At 38.6% G+C, this 16379-nt stretch overlaps 1 protein-coding gene across 1 annotated transcript in view; it reads left to right on the plus strand.

Moving 5' to 3' along the window:
* lrmda (leucine rich melanocyte differentiation associated) overlaps positions 1-16379 on the plus strand; it is a 314493-nt gene that overhangs the window by 250844 nt on the left and 47270 nt on the right. The window lies entirely within an intron of this gene.

The raw sequence follows: 16379 nt of genomic DNA on the forward strand, positions 1-16379 counted from the left end.
CGCACACACACACCTCAAGCAATCAGCTCTTGCCTTTGTTTACTGTGGGTGTACTGCTCCCCTGCTCCGCTTCTGACGCAAAATCACACAGCTCCACATTGGACAAGATTGTGGTCGTAGTGGGGAAGTATAAAATGTGCACCTGCTTTCTTTATCCGCTGCCATGCTTCTTTTTTTTCCTTTTTATGTGCTTTGACTGGCAATAGTGAGGATAAGCGGCGATAGAAAATGGATGGATGGATGGACTTTTGTCTTCGACTTTGCTTGTTTATTACAAAATAAGACACTATTTGTGATTTTAAGTTGCTTTTGTTTGTTTTTTTTTGTTTGTTTTTTCTCAATGAAGTTGTAAAAACAACCCTACTGTTGCGTAGTGGCTTGGTATGCTCGATTAAAGCTGCACTTATGCTTTTGTGTGTAGATAGATGCAAGCTGTATGTATATATACATGGAGAGTGGAGAATTACGCGGCTTTGGATATGCATAAACAAGGCCTAAGTGTCGGCTGCACCCCAATGGTCAATTGTACAGAACTGCAATGTAAATAGAATTCTTTAAAAAGATTGCAATGAATGTCAAATGTAATAACTATCAGACATCAGAAGTTCAGGTTCAGACATCCTCCAGAAAAATGACAACAAGATCGTGGAAGCTATTCTGCTCAAAAGCTAGAGGGGGTAACACACACACCCACACACACAAAGACACACATGGAGGAATCAGTTGTGAGCTGGAAGGATCAGGGTTCGGAGGGGGAGTACGCTGCCCTTCTGCCCTCGCTTTGAAGTGAGGCACAGGCCGTATGTAAAGACCCCAGAGAGGGGCACTGCTACATCCTCCCCATAGGCTGGCTGAAGGCGCACTGAATGGGCCTTTATCTTTCTCAACCACACAATTGTAAGTAGTGAGTAGTAGAGTGTGCTATTGCTTACGGCCATCAAACATACTTTTTACTTGGATAATTTTGCGATATAAAATGCCCATATAAGTTCTTCCATCTTAGCGCTCCAACTATACATGCATGCCATGTGTTCCAATTTGGTCATGCATTCAACATCATGGACGATAGATGAAGAGAGATGATGCTTGTTTGTGTTGAGCTTGACCTGTAAGACGGAAGGAAAACAGATGGATTCTGTCACAGCAGTGTCGGCTTGTTGCTCTAATCCGTCAGGTCACTATAAACACGCGCATGCACTCCTAGGGACCCTTCCCAGGATTGGATGTAACGATAGTATGAGGTCCCATCTGGTTCGGGCCACTCTTGTGCTTTTCTCCGTCCTTGGAGCAAAGGGAATGTTTGGTGTGAGATAAGGCTGTGTTTGAAGAGGAGCTCCAGATGCTCATATATTCCAGGTTGTCTTGTCGTGGCGCAAGATAAAACCTCAGAGAAGTTGCTGTCGTCAGACCCTATACCACACACAGACACACTCTCACGGGGGAGATAAATGTTTACACGAGGCATTCACCCCTCACAGAGACATGCTTTGACTGTCAGGGATCCGCCAGTTTGAAGCCGCTGCCTGTGGCTGAAATTATACAGCAGGTCCAAGTGCACACAATTCAGATTTCACACTGGACTATATGTCCTTGCATGTACACTACCCTAAAAAAATTGGTTCACATAGAAAATTCCATGTTTTGAAAATATACACCACTAGGGGTTGAACCGATTAGATCTGTCTGGTCGACTCCACAATGACGTTTAAATGGGAGGTAAACCGCTCATTTTTTTTAATATGTTTTTTCTGTGCCCCCACTAGTCTAAACAAGACATTCTGATTATTTGTGGAATATGGATCTAGTAGCTAAATGTACAGTTTTTAACCATCTCAGCCATTTTCTCCCTTGCTGTCAACTATGCTACAATTAGTCGTTGCCTGAGCCCTGACCAACTGTGATGTCGTTTTCAGTCAACGGCAACTAGCAAAATGGTGCCACTTGAGATGAATAACGTGAGTGAATTTTGCTGCTTAATTCATCTTTCACAAACACAATTATTACTCAGAATGTGTTTGAAATAATGGAGACGCACGTAACATAATAGTTAAAGGACAATTTTGGGATGGCTTTCTCCTTAAAGCTTGAAGTTGATTTATCTATTCATTTGGTTTTGGCATCTCGTCTTCTAATCAGGCAATCTACAGATGGCCCTTTGACTTATTTGCTGCAGTCAATGAACTATAACACAATGTGGAACAGCAGCATACGCAGCTATCAAGGCAACACTCATACATCTGCTTGGTAGAGATTATGAAAATAACCTGGTTGTGGATGAAATTTGGGGTTAGTCAATATATCAAGTTGTTAAATTCATACAGTGGGACCGTGGTACAACATTTTATGTCCAATGGTCCTTGGACAACAACTTTTGCAAACAAGAACTCCATTCATCATATAGGTTGTATTATGACACATTTGTTGCTTTACGACATCTTTTCACAGTACAACATTCGCTGTTTGACCAAAAAGGCCAATAACAATCATTTGCAAATATTCAACCCCATCTTCAATACAATAAAATCACAAGAGAGATAATAATAGTAAATTGGATATATATACTTTTTTTTTTTTTTTAGCTTTAAGTCTGTTTTTCTACTGTGCCACACTATGGTATGGAACAAAAGACACGAAATCATCTGGCTTGCTGAAAAGGAAAATCTGGGCAGGACATTCAGGATAATGGTGAGGTGATTTTTTTTTTTTTTAATAATAATTTTTTATTTGTTTCTCTGGAGTTATTATTGAACATGAAACTAATCTGTGGTGCAAAAAGGTCAGAGACTGCTAAAATAAAAAAAATATGCTCAACGTCATAGATGAATCAACATTGATTCACCTTTTTTCACATTATAGTCACCACCAAAACACCTTGACTTGTTCAGCTCTTGAAATATACATGACCATTCAAAAGTTTGAGAGGTCCTTAGAAATATACATGTTTGCTATATTTTGGGAGAAGGGCATAATTGGTTTTATCTCTAAAAATATGTCCTTAAAATCAAACAAAGCTGTGTTTGTGTGTGTGTTGTCTGTGACTATTAAGGATCCATCGCAGACAGGTACCAATGATGCCATAGATGGCAAGGAGGATACCACACAAACAGAACTGGCTGAGCTTTATAGACAGGTAGTGTCCTTCACTCTGCTAACTATGTTTTGTTATTTACCATGTAATACGAGTGTTGTAATGTCCAAATTACTATAAAAATATTATGCTAAGGTTTAGGTGGAGAAAATGTTCTCTCTCTCAGAACTGCTGATGGTTCTTGAAGCGAACTACGACCTCTCCCCACTGATGGTAAATCTAATGCATGGTCATAATTTGAGATCTTTAAGTGAAATTGGGAATTTGCCTTCACTGAAAAAGACATCTTGTCATGTGGCATTACATCCATCCATTTTCTATATCTAAAGTTTATGAGGCTTTAAACAGCCTTGGAAAATCTGACTCCGCAGAACAAAGCAAGGATTTATTGTCTGGACAATTGTTTTAAGAAACAAATTTGACCTCATTATAAGCGCTTTGGCTTTATTTGCAGTGAGAAGGATTCCGGTTGTTCCCATGACAACCCCAGATGGCACTAACACGCATTCATATTCTTTTGCTTTTATAAACTTAGGTGCATGTCATTGAAATGTTTAGACAGGGCTTATATTAAGACATGGTTATAACGAATGGATTAGCAGTTGTGCATGTACATTCATCTACTTGGATTCTGAACGTGTCTTTCTCCAACTTGACATCAATTCAGGGTGTGATAATCAACCGAGGATAGCTACTGGGCAAAATATGAATCCTTGAAGGAATTCATGAGCGTTTCATATGACATGTCCGTGGTATAACAGTCGTGCACTTCATTTATATAAATGGTTGAACAAAAAATGTATTCTGAAGTTGCTGCCCCTAAAACCCGACCTTGGATAAGTGGGTGGATGGATTGATATATTATAAAACCATATTGGAAATAATGATTATGATTATTAAAATAGGTCAAGTGAAACAAAGCCGAATAGTATTTTTACATTAACATTAAATTACAAACCAGTTTGTTTAACCCTTGGCAGTGGCTATAGGGATGGTAGCAATAAGATGAAATGGCATCCCAGCGGTTCATTACACACCTATCTACACATTCAAGTGGCTTTTAGCAACCTTTCCATAGTAGGCATTTGGTGGTAATTTTAACTTCTCCGGCACATTTTTTTGTTCACGTATTGCGGTCTATGGGATTTACAGTTTCAGTGGTATTTCTTGGTGGAAATGGAAGTGGGAATTTTCAAATTTTCAAAAAGTATCCTAGACATATAAACATGTCATATATGAGAAGTTTTTTGTTATCGGTGTTGTTTTTCCCGAAAAAAGAATCAGTAGTGACAGGGTTAAAGCCATCAAGTTGTATTTGTCTTAATGGTAACTTAGCCATCACACCTGTAGGGGGAAGCTGAGAACAGAAAAATAGCAGGCTTACCATTTGAATCCATCCATTTTCATCTTCACAAGGGTCCCAGGCTTGCTGGCACCTATCCTTGCTGTCTTCGGGCAGTAAGCGGGGGACACCCTGAGCTTGTTGCCTGCCAATTGCAGTGCACACAGAGAGGACAAGCATTGACGCACCTAACCACACCTAAGGACAATTTAGTATGTCCACTCCATTTACATTGTCTCATTAATTGTATCTTGTATTTCCATCACTTATCCCATTAACTTGAATCTTCAGAGTTGTGTTTCCATCACTTCTCCCAAAGGCATAAACAGTGTGTGCTTTCTTGAATGAGGTGATTCATCCCTAATAAGACAAGAGATAGCGGGCTTATATTGCACAAGTAGGTTTTTCCCCTCGTCATTAAAGTCATGTGCTGGCTAAAGTGGAATGCTATATCGCTTTGCAAAAGACGCTGCATGTCTTCATTTATCAGGCTGGTAGTGGGCACGAGACAAACGAGCGTGCACGTCTCGGGGGGGGCCTTCTGAGACCACAGTTGAGCGGCTGCTCACTGGTGCGTTTCTCATGCTAATGTCGTGCTCTCCCAGTCTATCTGTCACCCCATTACGCTAACATCATTATGCAGACTGGCCTGTCTGCGCCGTTGAAAAGAACAGAATCATTCCTGTCTCATTTTGAGGCAAATTGTTTGGGGAACATTTCTTTTTTTTTTTTTTCCCTGCTACTCGCGGTAATGGCAGGCCAATCATTTTTGCAGTGCTGCAGGTATGCAGATGAATGAATAGCTATTTGACTGTTTAGTGAAAGAATTCTTTCTATTATTCATGAAAAGTGGGTGTGTGTCACTTGTCAAACTTCATATACATCCTTACTTTAAAATTTATATCACCACTGGATGGAAATGAATTTGTTATATTTGAATAATAATTGACTTAAATATGCAACGAACCATAAGCTACTTTCAGATAGACAATCATATTCAATTTGAATTAAGACAATACTCAAAACAGTGCGTTGGTATTGACTTGGTGTTTTTTTTTACGTTTATTTCAAGCGAGCAACATGGTTTTCTGATAAGAAAAACAAAGAATTTAATTTAAGGCCAAGGACAACCACACAGCCATTCTTTTCGGGTGCATCACTTTGTTTGAAAAGAGCGCATTCGTTTTTTTCTGTCCCGTAGTTTGAAGCAAACCTTTTAGCTCTGGCGTTGGTCTACCTGTGTTAATCACGTCCACTTTTGACTGAAAGTCCAGTTTTGAGAAATTTTTAAGCTTTGATTATATAATCCTCTTCCATTTTGGCAGTGCGAAGTCACAAAATGCAAATCCAATAGCACTTGACTCGCATGGTGCCTCTGCATAAAAGAACAGCGCAACAAGTACCTGTTTGTTTACGTACGGCCTCTTCATTGCGGCAGAGAACTATCTGCCTCACCCTGTGCCTTTTCACTGCGGTTTTATTTCCCATCTGCAAAACTAAATATGTCACTAACAAACAAACTTTAACGGTTAAAGACATTAGACAGATTGTGGAAAATCAGGTAAAAAAAAAAAAAAAAAAAAAAACGCATCTGCAAACATTATTTTAGCGACATGGAGATATACTGCAAGCAGCACGCGCCAGCTGCACGTATCAACCCAGTTTGTGATGATTGAGCATTCAGAGGTGAAGCTTGACTCGTTGCTGCCTCACCTCTCGTTTCATCCCTGTATTTGATTAGGAAATAGGCAAATTCAGCGACTTTAATATATATATATATATATATATATATATATATATATATATATATATATATATATATATATATATATATATTTAATATATATTTATATATATATATATATATATATATATATATATATATATATATATATATATATATATATATATATATATATATATATATTTTTTTTTACTAACCTAAATTATTGGCCAGCCATGGACATTTTGATAACCACGTTATAATTTAGGTTAGTAAAAAAAAAAAATATATATATATATTATATATATATATTTTTTTTAATATATATATATATATATATATATATATATATATATATATATATATATATATATATATATATATATATATTTTTTTTTTTTTTTTTTTTTACTAACCTAAATTATTGGCCAGCCATGGACATTTTGATAACCACGTTATAATTTAGGTTAGTAAAAAAAAAAAAAATATATATATATATATATATATATATATATATATATATATATATTTTTTTTTTTTTTTTTAATATATATATATATATATATATATATATATAATATATATATTTTTTTTTTTTTTTTTTTTACTAACCTAAATTATTGGCCAGCCATGGACATTTTGATAACCACTGGTTTAAAAATCCAAATAGCACCAGCTATTCCAGGTAATTCTAGATTTTAGCGAAAATGTATTTCCTGAAAAGGAAGTCAAATAAAAAAGAAATCTTTACAAAAATATGTAATGTGGGCACACTTGGGATTGATTAAAATTGTATGAGTTCAATCCATACCAAACAGCAAAATCCAGTTTTTAATCTCAAGAGATGGCTGAAAATTTGATTCCAGACAAGTAATCACCACAGCTCAGCTGATGAAGGTCACGTGACCAAACTCAGAAAAGAGGGATTGATTTAACAATTGTTAATTGACATCATTTACAACTGGAAAACCTACTTTAAAATGTATCAACATGGATTGTGTTTTATCATACCAGTAAAATATAGTCATTAAGTACCAGGATCAGAAGTGGATAAATAAACCACACCACTGGCTAGCTCTGCCATCTTATCTATTTTTCTGACAATCAGCCCAAATGAAAAGTTCTTGTCCTCTGCTTAACAGCCAAAATTCAACTTTATCAGACAGAAAGACATGTAATACCTGTGTATGTTAGTATGCTAATTGAAAAGCTTCACTCGGCGTTGCTAACCACGGAGATGACACTGACTTCAACTTAATTGCTCTGCTGCAAACGAAAAGAAACCTGTGTCATCATTTGCACAACGTTATGAACACCTTAATACATCTCAAATACTTTAATTGTAGTATCCTTTGCTGTATTGCTAAGGGTGCCATTGTTGCCCAATTGAATGATACCGATTTTCTGGTGTTAATTATCCAAATGTGAACTTGTTTAAATGATATTTCACAGCCGCTTGATAAAATTGCTGCTGGAGGCAATGTAATGATGGACAGACAAAAGGCCACGCGCAAATTATCATAAACTATTAGCTTGTTTCCAAAGGGTTTTATGTTAATCTTTTAGCGCTTAAGTACCCTGCAATTAACATATCAGGAGGAGCTGCCTCCCAGCTACGCTTGCAAATTGAAGTGCTACGATTAAAAAAAAAAAAAAAAAAAAGCCTATTGAGATGCGAGGCCTTGAACGAGAAGAGACACTATCGTGCTGAAGTGTGCTGGCATCCTCACCCATCGAGAGAGAGGGCGATAGAGAGACAAAGAGTGATTGAAACTGAGAGCAAGATACCGTGAGAGTGTCTGTGATCAAGCTTGTATAACAATACCATTATCTCTCCTGGGTGATGACATGCGATGTCTCTTTCGAGCTCTCGTGTCTTTGTCTAACGTGTGTGAGCTATACAGGAGGCGGGCTCTCATCTGTGGTCCTCTGATGGAATGTGTTTACATATCAAGCTAGCCGGCTAGTGATATGTAAATGCCAAGCGTTGAAGGGGGGCTATAGGGAGATGTGGTTCATTGTCAGCTCTGCTCATTGCCTGTGTAGCCTTTTAAGCTAAACACAATCGGATCGGGGGAGTGAGCGTCTTGTAAAACCTCTGCTAGGTTAAAGCACAAAGGAGGCCCATGTGTCTCTACACATGCATGTTTTATAAAGTCACTGGTGTGCTATGCTTTGCTTTACTTTGGTCTGCTCGCTTTGTTGTCTCCTCGTAGCAGCTGACGCTGTTTATATTACGGCAATTAAATGTTAATGCCAGGTAACAGACTTGTGTTAGCTAGCGCTGTGAAAAAAACGTACGGCCGTCGCTATCCTTCCAATAGACATCATGCCCCAATTAAGTCATCAGATGCATCATTAAATATGAATGAACCCCTTCCTCATAAAATCATCCCCTTTTTCAAGTCCAGAGAGAAAAAGTATAACTGAAGACATCGTGTGAAATTTGTTTTGTACAGATATTACATGCTGCCACCCATGTTCAACTGACCAAGCCTTCCTTTGATTCCACCAGGAAAAAAAAAACATCAACGTTCGATTACAGACTTCAAAGCATTACATACTGAAAAAATATCAGCACCTATCTAACTATTGTCAGATACTTTTTCTATATTGAATCAGTTTGCTGTGCAATGTCAAGGGTTCTGTGTTCATTTTGCTGGAGGTATTTTTATTCTGGTTGATTTAACTGTAAAACCCAAGAGCACACATCAACTTTGTTGCTAACCAAAACAGCAGCACATACCTACACATACAAACACTGGCTTGACAGTGTAGATTCTGTGACCACAGCACAATTTTGCATGTACCCATGTTTGTACTGGACTTAATTTATTATATACTATTTTTATGGGTCACAGGTGTCAAACTAAAGGCCCGGGGGCCAGATCCGGCACACCACATCATTTTACGTGGTCCGTGAAATGTTGATTAAACTATTTAAGTTCATGGTTAAAATACCAAAGTTGTCATCAACTTTTAAACATTTGTGGGGGTAGGAGGGAGAAGCATTTTTTTTGTTCACAATCTTTCTTTTCAACTGTTTTCATCGGCCTCTGATTTCAAAACTAGTTAGAAGTGTGACAAACACACTTAAAATATTTTTGATTTCAGTCATACCATCTGACAGAAACTATAATTACAATGTGGCTCGCTATAAAAATGACTTTTGACACCCCTGATAAAGGTAAATCTTATTGAAAAAAACATGGACAACTAAAAGCTTCTTTCGGTGGAAGTTAAGGATGGCACAATAATATTATCTGGCACAGATAATATTTTCGCAAAATTTGTAAAATAAAATAATGCACAGTGTGAATGTTAAGGTTTTCAAATGTTTATTTTCTTTGAGCAAAATTACCAAGCTAGCATGTAAATGTAAACATAAATGGGAGAGTCACTATGTTAGAGGCTCATTTTTCAGATGCAAATGATCTAGTTTAAAAAAATGCATGATGCCCATGTTGGCTTTAGTTAAGCTTCTTTATTTTTTTAAGTGTTTCCATACAGTCTCTCTCTCTATTGTCTCTCTGATTTGCCATTATTCAACCACATATTTCACACACCCACACACACACACACGCACGCACACACACACACACACACACACACACCTACACACACACACACACACACACACACACAAACAAAAAGGCTGGGCTAAATCAGACGTAATTCGAAATAAGAGCATCCTGTATGTCTCATATAGAGCTGTTTCGATTGGATATTTCCATATTTGGATTAGAAAAAAATGTTGGGGGGGTTGAAAAATAATTATAAACACAGAAGACCAAATAATATATTTTACTTATTAATGTCCAATTTTTGTATTTTTTCAGATTATTTTTTTTAAACTTAAACTGAGATTTTAGACATGTTTATACTACTTATTATATATAATATTATTATAATGTGAAAATATTATAATATTACTATATTTTTCCAGGCATGCAAAGTGACTTAAGACCCAAATAAGAAACATTTGACTCAGCCCTGTATGTTGGAAAGTGATCAGTAGCCACAACAACAGGATGCAGGATGTCGGCATTGAAGTATGCAGTCATTTTTGTCTATTAAATAGCCTCTGAAAAGTAATTTGACGACTGTCTGGGGCACTCGAGCGCTTCTAGTTAGCCCTGATTTTATTCTACAGTAGATGCAGTATGATACAGTATGTTCCAGATGGCAAGAGGTGCCGTACAGTAAAATGTCAGCATAATTAAGTCGTCCTTTTTTTTAAGTTCCCTGAGTTGGCAATTGAATGTGATTGTGTTGTTTATATGGCGACTCACACCGGTAGGGAGGGATGGCTTGTGCAGTAGAAAGTCTTTGTTAATGCAAAATGCTTTCTGAAAAGACGTCGAAATGAAAGCATACCAAGGTGTTCATGTGCATACACCATTTGGTATGATAAGGTTTATATTGAAGCATTGGATAGCCTTTTAAGTATGTTTGGTGCTCTTCTCTTACAGTCAGCAGCACGTTCTCCTGTGTATTTCAGTATGGTCCAACAGGACTGCTGCTTTGAAGGGACAACAAATCTTGAGACGTTCTTGTCCAACCATACTTGCATGTATGAACGCATACAATGCATAATGTTTACATTACATTTAGATTGCTTTGAGCGAAACAGTGTATTCACCCAGTCTGCCTCATTTCTACCCAATTTATTGCATATTTTTAAATTGATTTTTACTTTGTTTTGAATAAACTATGCACAGTTTCAATTTACAGTATTTGTAATGTAGTGGTCAAATTGATAACCCACTAAAACAAAGCATTTATAGAAACTAAGCCTTTCTCCTATTTAGTTAGCCTCTCATTCCCCCCCAAATCTACATTCTTTGCACTGTTATTTTGGTTCGCAATGGAGTTCTAATTGGTTTAGCAGATTCCCAATTCTTGATGATGTGAACTGAACTGAAATCATTACAGTGAATTTTGTTTTCTGTTGCAAAAACACAAGTCCATATTAGGGTAATGTGATTTTTTGTTCCGGTGGACCATGAACACAACAACTAATGAGGCACTGTTTGAGCAGGGGTATACAGTACATATAGTAGGTATACATGTGATCAAATACAGCCCAGCATGTAAACATATCAATTTTATTTCAATCTTTTCAGGCCTTCAACTTAAATGTTTGTTTGTCCACATAGAAAGATGCGTTAAACACAGCCAAGTGCACTAAGTCAAAAACTCATTTGCACTTAAAGTAAAACCTCAGACACTGACCGTTTTTTTAAAACCCTTTTTCATCAATATGAAAGCAATTCAAACTAAAGGTTTTTTGTTTTTTATTTTTGAAGATACACATGTGGAGATGGAAATAATGCACACGGCCGTCAAGAACCCGGATGGCTCTAAATTCCTGGCTGTCAACCACTCGAATTTATTGCTCTGGGATTACAAAGCTACCGAAACTATAAATTAAATTGATGGGCAGAATTATGCCCAGTGCTTCCTGCTCTCCCCCTCAGTGACGCACACTAGCTTTGCACTGCGACAATGAGTGTGATTTACCACCGGGACCAGAGTGGAGAAAAGTGTGTGTATGTGTGTATTGCAGTCAGGCCTCCCCTTGGCCCACCGCCTGGTGAATAAAACCCCGCTTTAATTCACCCGCAAACGTGTCGCCATTAAACGACTAAGAATAGGAATTGCGGCTCGTAAATAGTCGCTGATTTACGATCAGCAACAAAGCGTGTGAGGCCATCCAGGAAGTGAGAGGGAGATTGTTTGACAGGACGTTGTCAAGGGGAGAAAAAGGGAGGAAAAACACACACACACACACACACACACAGGCAGGCTGGGCTAAATTTGTGTTAGTGTATCTCCTGCAGATGTATCTGCTCTCTTGGAATGCTGAGACAGACAGAGGAGATAAAGCGGGAGAAGGGATGGAGGGAGGTAAAGAGAGCGGGAGCTGGCATGGCGCTGGCTAATTTATCTGGCTGAGAGACAGATTAAAGAGAGGGGAGAGTGAAACAAAGTTCCGCTGGCTTAATCAGCGGACAGCCCGCTAGCAGAAGACATGATAAATCAGAAGCCTGCGCTCCGATAGGGGATGGAGGCGGGAGGGACTCTTACACTGGGAATAGCTGTACCTCATGAACCATATGTACTGTACTTGGAATCAATACTGGGTGTTATTGTTTGAGCCAACATCGTTATACAGTAGCCTGTGCCGCTTTCTTCCAATGCTGTTATTTTTACTGCGGCATGTAAACAGGACAAAGGGACATGAAGAGGTGTGTGTGCGTGTGTTTTTGTAGTGCCTTTCTTTAGTTCTGACAAGAGCGGGGTTGTGGGGGTGGACCCCAGTTAAGGGCCCTACCCATGAACAGGAAAGGGGGTTTAGATATCCCCGTGTCATTAGTTCAGCGGGGTCACATGTGGGCCAGCGGCGCCGTGATTACACCCTTTGATTTATCTGTTTTGGAGTCGGAAGGCAGATAAATCTTGAGGCTCATCGCCGCCGTGGGATCCTCGCCCGCCTGATAAACGGCCTAAGCTGAATAAACAAGCACCCCCACAAACAGCCGAGCCTCTCATACATGCTGAATAATTCATTCCCGTCGCAAGCGCTCTTAAACGTGTAGGTTTTCACACATCTTAAATGGCGAAAGGTGCTACCATCATCGCTACCCGGACACATGAAATCGGCGAGAGCCGAAGGTTTTGTTCCTCGCTGTAAACTTCATCGCCTCGCCTCCTTGCCGCCGTCCTCTAGCGTTTTCACATAAATATGCTTTATGCAAATATGTCACGGGTTAGTCGGCTTCTGTGTAGACATTGGCCTGTCTGCCACTTTATGACAAAGTTTAAAATCCTCCATTACGGTGACCCCTGCAGTAAATTCACCAAGTGGAAAATTGCCCCCCGGCTCTCCTTGTCGGCATGTAGACGCCATCATGACTGCATTTTTAACTTAATTAATTGACCGTTTCTGTTGACATGAAATTTATGCAGCAATAATTTGCTGGCGTTGGATGCCGAGCACAGGAAATGAGATATCCATCAGGACGCTCGTGTTCCACCAGCTGCACAGTGGCTGTGCACTGAGTTTTGGGATGGGTCCACTGGTTCTGAACTTTATATATAATCAGTTAGGGTCCACCAAGACCTTCTCTGCTGGCCTAAAAATTCTCAGAGAAACACATTTATTCAAAAATATTTTCAAATTGAATTAGCTCTCCCTGATGGTGTCATTTTGCTGCAAAATGCTATGATTTTCAACCAGATTTGTTTACTAGTCACACCTGTTTTTTTTTTTTTTTCAAACCCACGATGGCAGGATGAGTACAGGTCATTGTTTGCAGATTACATGGAGAGCGCCACCCAGATGGGGGCAGTCATGTTTCTTTTAGCTACGGAAACCTAAGGAGGAAAACTTTCGGCAATGTAATTCTAACCAGTGTTGTCATATTTGCTCAAATTTTGTAGGTTCCACACCATTATGCACTGAAACCAATGGTGAATTGTATTTGTATTACCGCACACTCTCGCACACTTGGGACATACTTCCAAACTATGTTCTCTCTGTGACGCCGTAGCGCGCATGCTGAATTCACATAAAACTCCAGAAAACACAAACTGTAAATATTCCATAGTGCCACTTTCAAAGCTTAATGCCAAAAACAAGACCACACAGACGCGACTTTCAGCATGAGCCTCCATGTCCATAGAAAAAGACTGGCTTGCGGTTAAGATCCTCACAAATAAAATTTATATACCGATGGAATATTAGTTCTATATTTAACTGAGTCATTACTGTAATCAATAGGAGAATGATGATTAGGATACTTTGTGAATCAATGAACCATTATTGCTGATTATTGTAACTTTTTATGGTCACACTCATCAATACAGTTGTACTTGTAGTATCATAAGCAATCGGTTGCCGCCCAAATGGATACAACTTTATATTTGTAGTAATATACAAGTCTCTTTAAAAATAACCAACCAAAATATGCATCAGTGCTTTATTTGCATCAGTGCTTTATTTATGTATTTATGTATGCATTCATTTATTTATTTGCAACTGTGCTGTTGGTGGGGGTGGTTGGATGGGGCTCTTAAAATAACATTTCAAATGAACTACTTTATCAAGGAACCTAAAAGGGAATATAACTACAGTGACTATTATTGGTAACTGTAATGAACTATAGATTCATTATTCGTTTTGTCGATTAATTTCCTGTTTAAACATCATTTTGAATATAGAGTGTGGATTTCATTGTTGATCAGTCGTTTTGGCAAAGGTTTTGAAGCAACTTTTGCAAAAGAGTGCATAATAAATTCTACAAGACTTTGAAAATGTAGTTGAAAGACTGTGTGAAAAAGGGTGACTTTTGCATAGTCGTTTCTGTTTATCCAAATATACAGAGCAGCCATTGTCTTCCTCATGTGTTCTGTGACAACAAAGACTTGGTGATTTATATGCTGCAATGAAGGCAGAACTTGATGAGATTAAACAATTTCATAGCACGAGTGTTTCGCAGAGGGCCGTCTGATTTGTGGCAGCAACACCGCCTGTAAATCCTCTTTATATACCTGTGAGCACGCTCAGGGGAAAAGGGGCGCAATTACCGTTTAAAGGCAGCTACTTCTTTTTATTTTATTTTACTTGGTTTGTCTCCTCCGTCTGAGACGCGGCCACTCACCTTGCCGAGTCCTTGTTGAAGTGGAGGCGGGGGGGGCATCTTGCTTCTCGTGGCATCTGGAGGTACAAGTGAGTAGGGCGTGCATGGAAGAGCAAGCAGAGCCACTCCATTTTCCAAAGCATTGTTTGCCTGCTGCTCGCTTTTCTGTCTGCGTAAATGGAGTAGGGCAGGACGTAATTAGAGAGCCGGGCTTTGCTCCGTGCCATAAAGATGACATGGTGTAATGATACAGCTTACAGGCCCGCTGAGGGTTCTGTCGCGCCACAGAGGATCTGTGTGCTCGTTTGCCATTGACTTATGATCGGTGCGAGATGACAGCGTTATCGCCGCCGCACGGAGACTTAGACGCGGCTAAGGGGCGGAATTTCCCCGGCAAAGATTGTCATGGATTGGGAGCCAGCTGTAGATAGATAGTTAGCATCTCGCAGGAATTACACAAAATAACAATCAAATATATACGGTATATATATATATATATATATATATATATATATATATATATATATATATATATATATATATATATATATATATATATATATTTATTGACACATATTGATACAATCACAGATTTAATTTCGTTGGTTATTGCATCGTTATGAAGCCGTCTCAAAGAAAATCTTCTTTTCGTGGCTGGGCTGAGTCAGACACTCACTTCACACAGCCAAAGACTGAGTTAAGCATTGCTAAGTAACCTCCGCGTTTGACTCGTGTGAAGAGCTAATTTCCTTTAAGTTCACCTGTCATAATTTTTCATTTTTTTTTTTTTTTTTTTAACTGCGTCCTCTTCAAATGTCTCCCTGGTTTCTAATTGCAAAGGAAACATTGGAGACAACCTGGTATGACAGGCCCGCTCCCAGAGTCTTCAATTATTGAACAGCCTACACTCCAGAAAACAGGCCCAACGTTGCCTGCAGAATTTAAGAGTAACAGAAAGCCTTATTATGTGTCACACGCCTGAGGTGCTCAGCTTGAAGTTACACAAAAAGTGTTTTTGTAAATGACCTTCATTTACAATTGAGTCCAAAAGACAACACAGTGAAAACACCAGTGATGGGTTTCCCCAATTTATTGACCCGACACTAAACAATGAACAAAGCTTTACATAACCGTGGATTAAAACTTCATAAATCAACGTAGGGATGGGTTTAGCCCAAATTTTCAACCCAAGTTTGTGTGATTTTTAGTAAAGTTGTTATTCCTATATAAGTCCCACAGGACTGAAGTGGAAGAGTGCCAACTCAACCATATGAGCAGTCTACAAATAATTCTGGATAGCATGAAAAAATTCTCAGTTCAGGGCTGGACTCCAAAAGACGACATTAAAAATTGCATATTGTGATAATGGTAAGGCTAAGTCAAGAATCAGCCTGTGTGAAATTAATGTTTTCTGTGCTTGAATTTTAAGATTAGCAAGGTTAAGCAAGATAAGGTTAACTTAATCTGCAGTATCAGAACTGACAGAAAAGGTCAAACCAGACCAAAACAAGAAATAGCCCCAAGCTAATTGTGCTATTTACCTGTAACATGGCTATACAGTTCCACTTGTGCTCATTCCTC

The sequence above is a fragment of the Hippichthys cyanospilos genome, chromosome 8 (assembly GCF_059441005.1).
Source record: "Hippichthys cyanospilos isolate Australia breed blue-spotted pipefish chromosome 8, RoL_Hcya_1.0, whole genome shotgun sequence".
NCBI classification, from domain to species: Eukaryota; Metazoa; Chordata; class Actinopteri; order Syngnathiformes; family Syngnathidae; genus Hippichthys; species Hippichthys cyanospilos.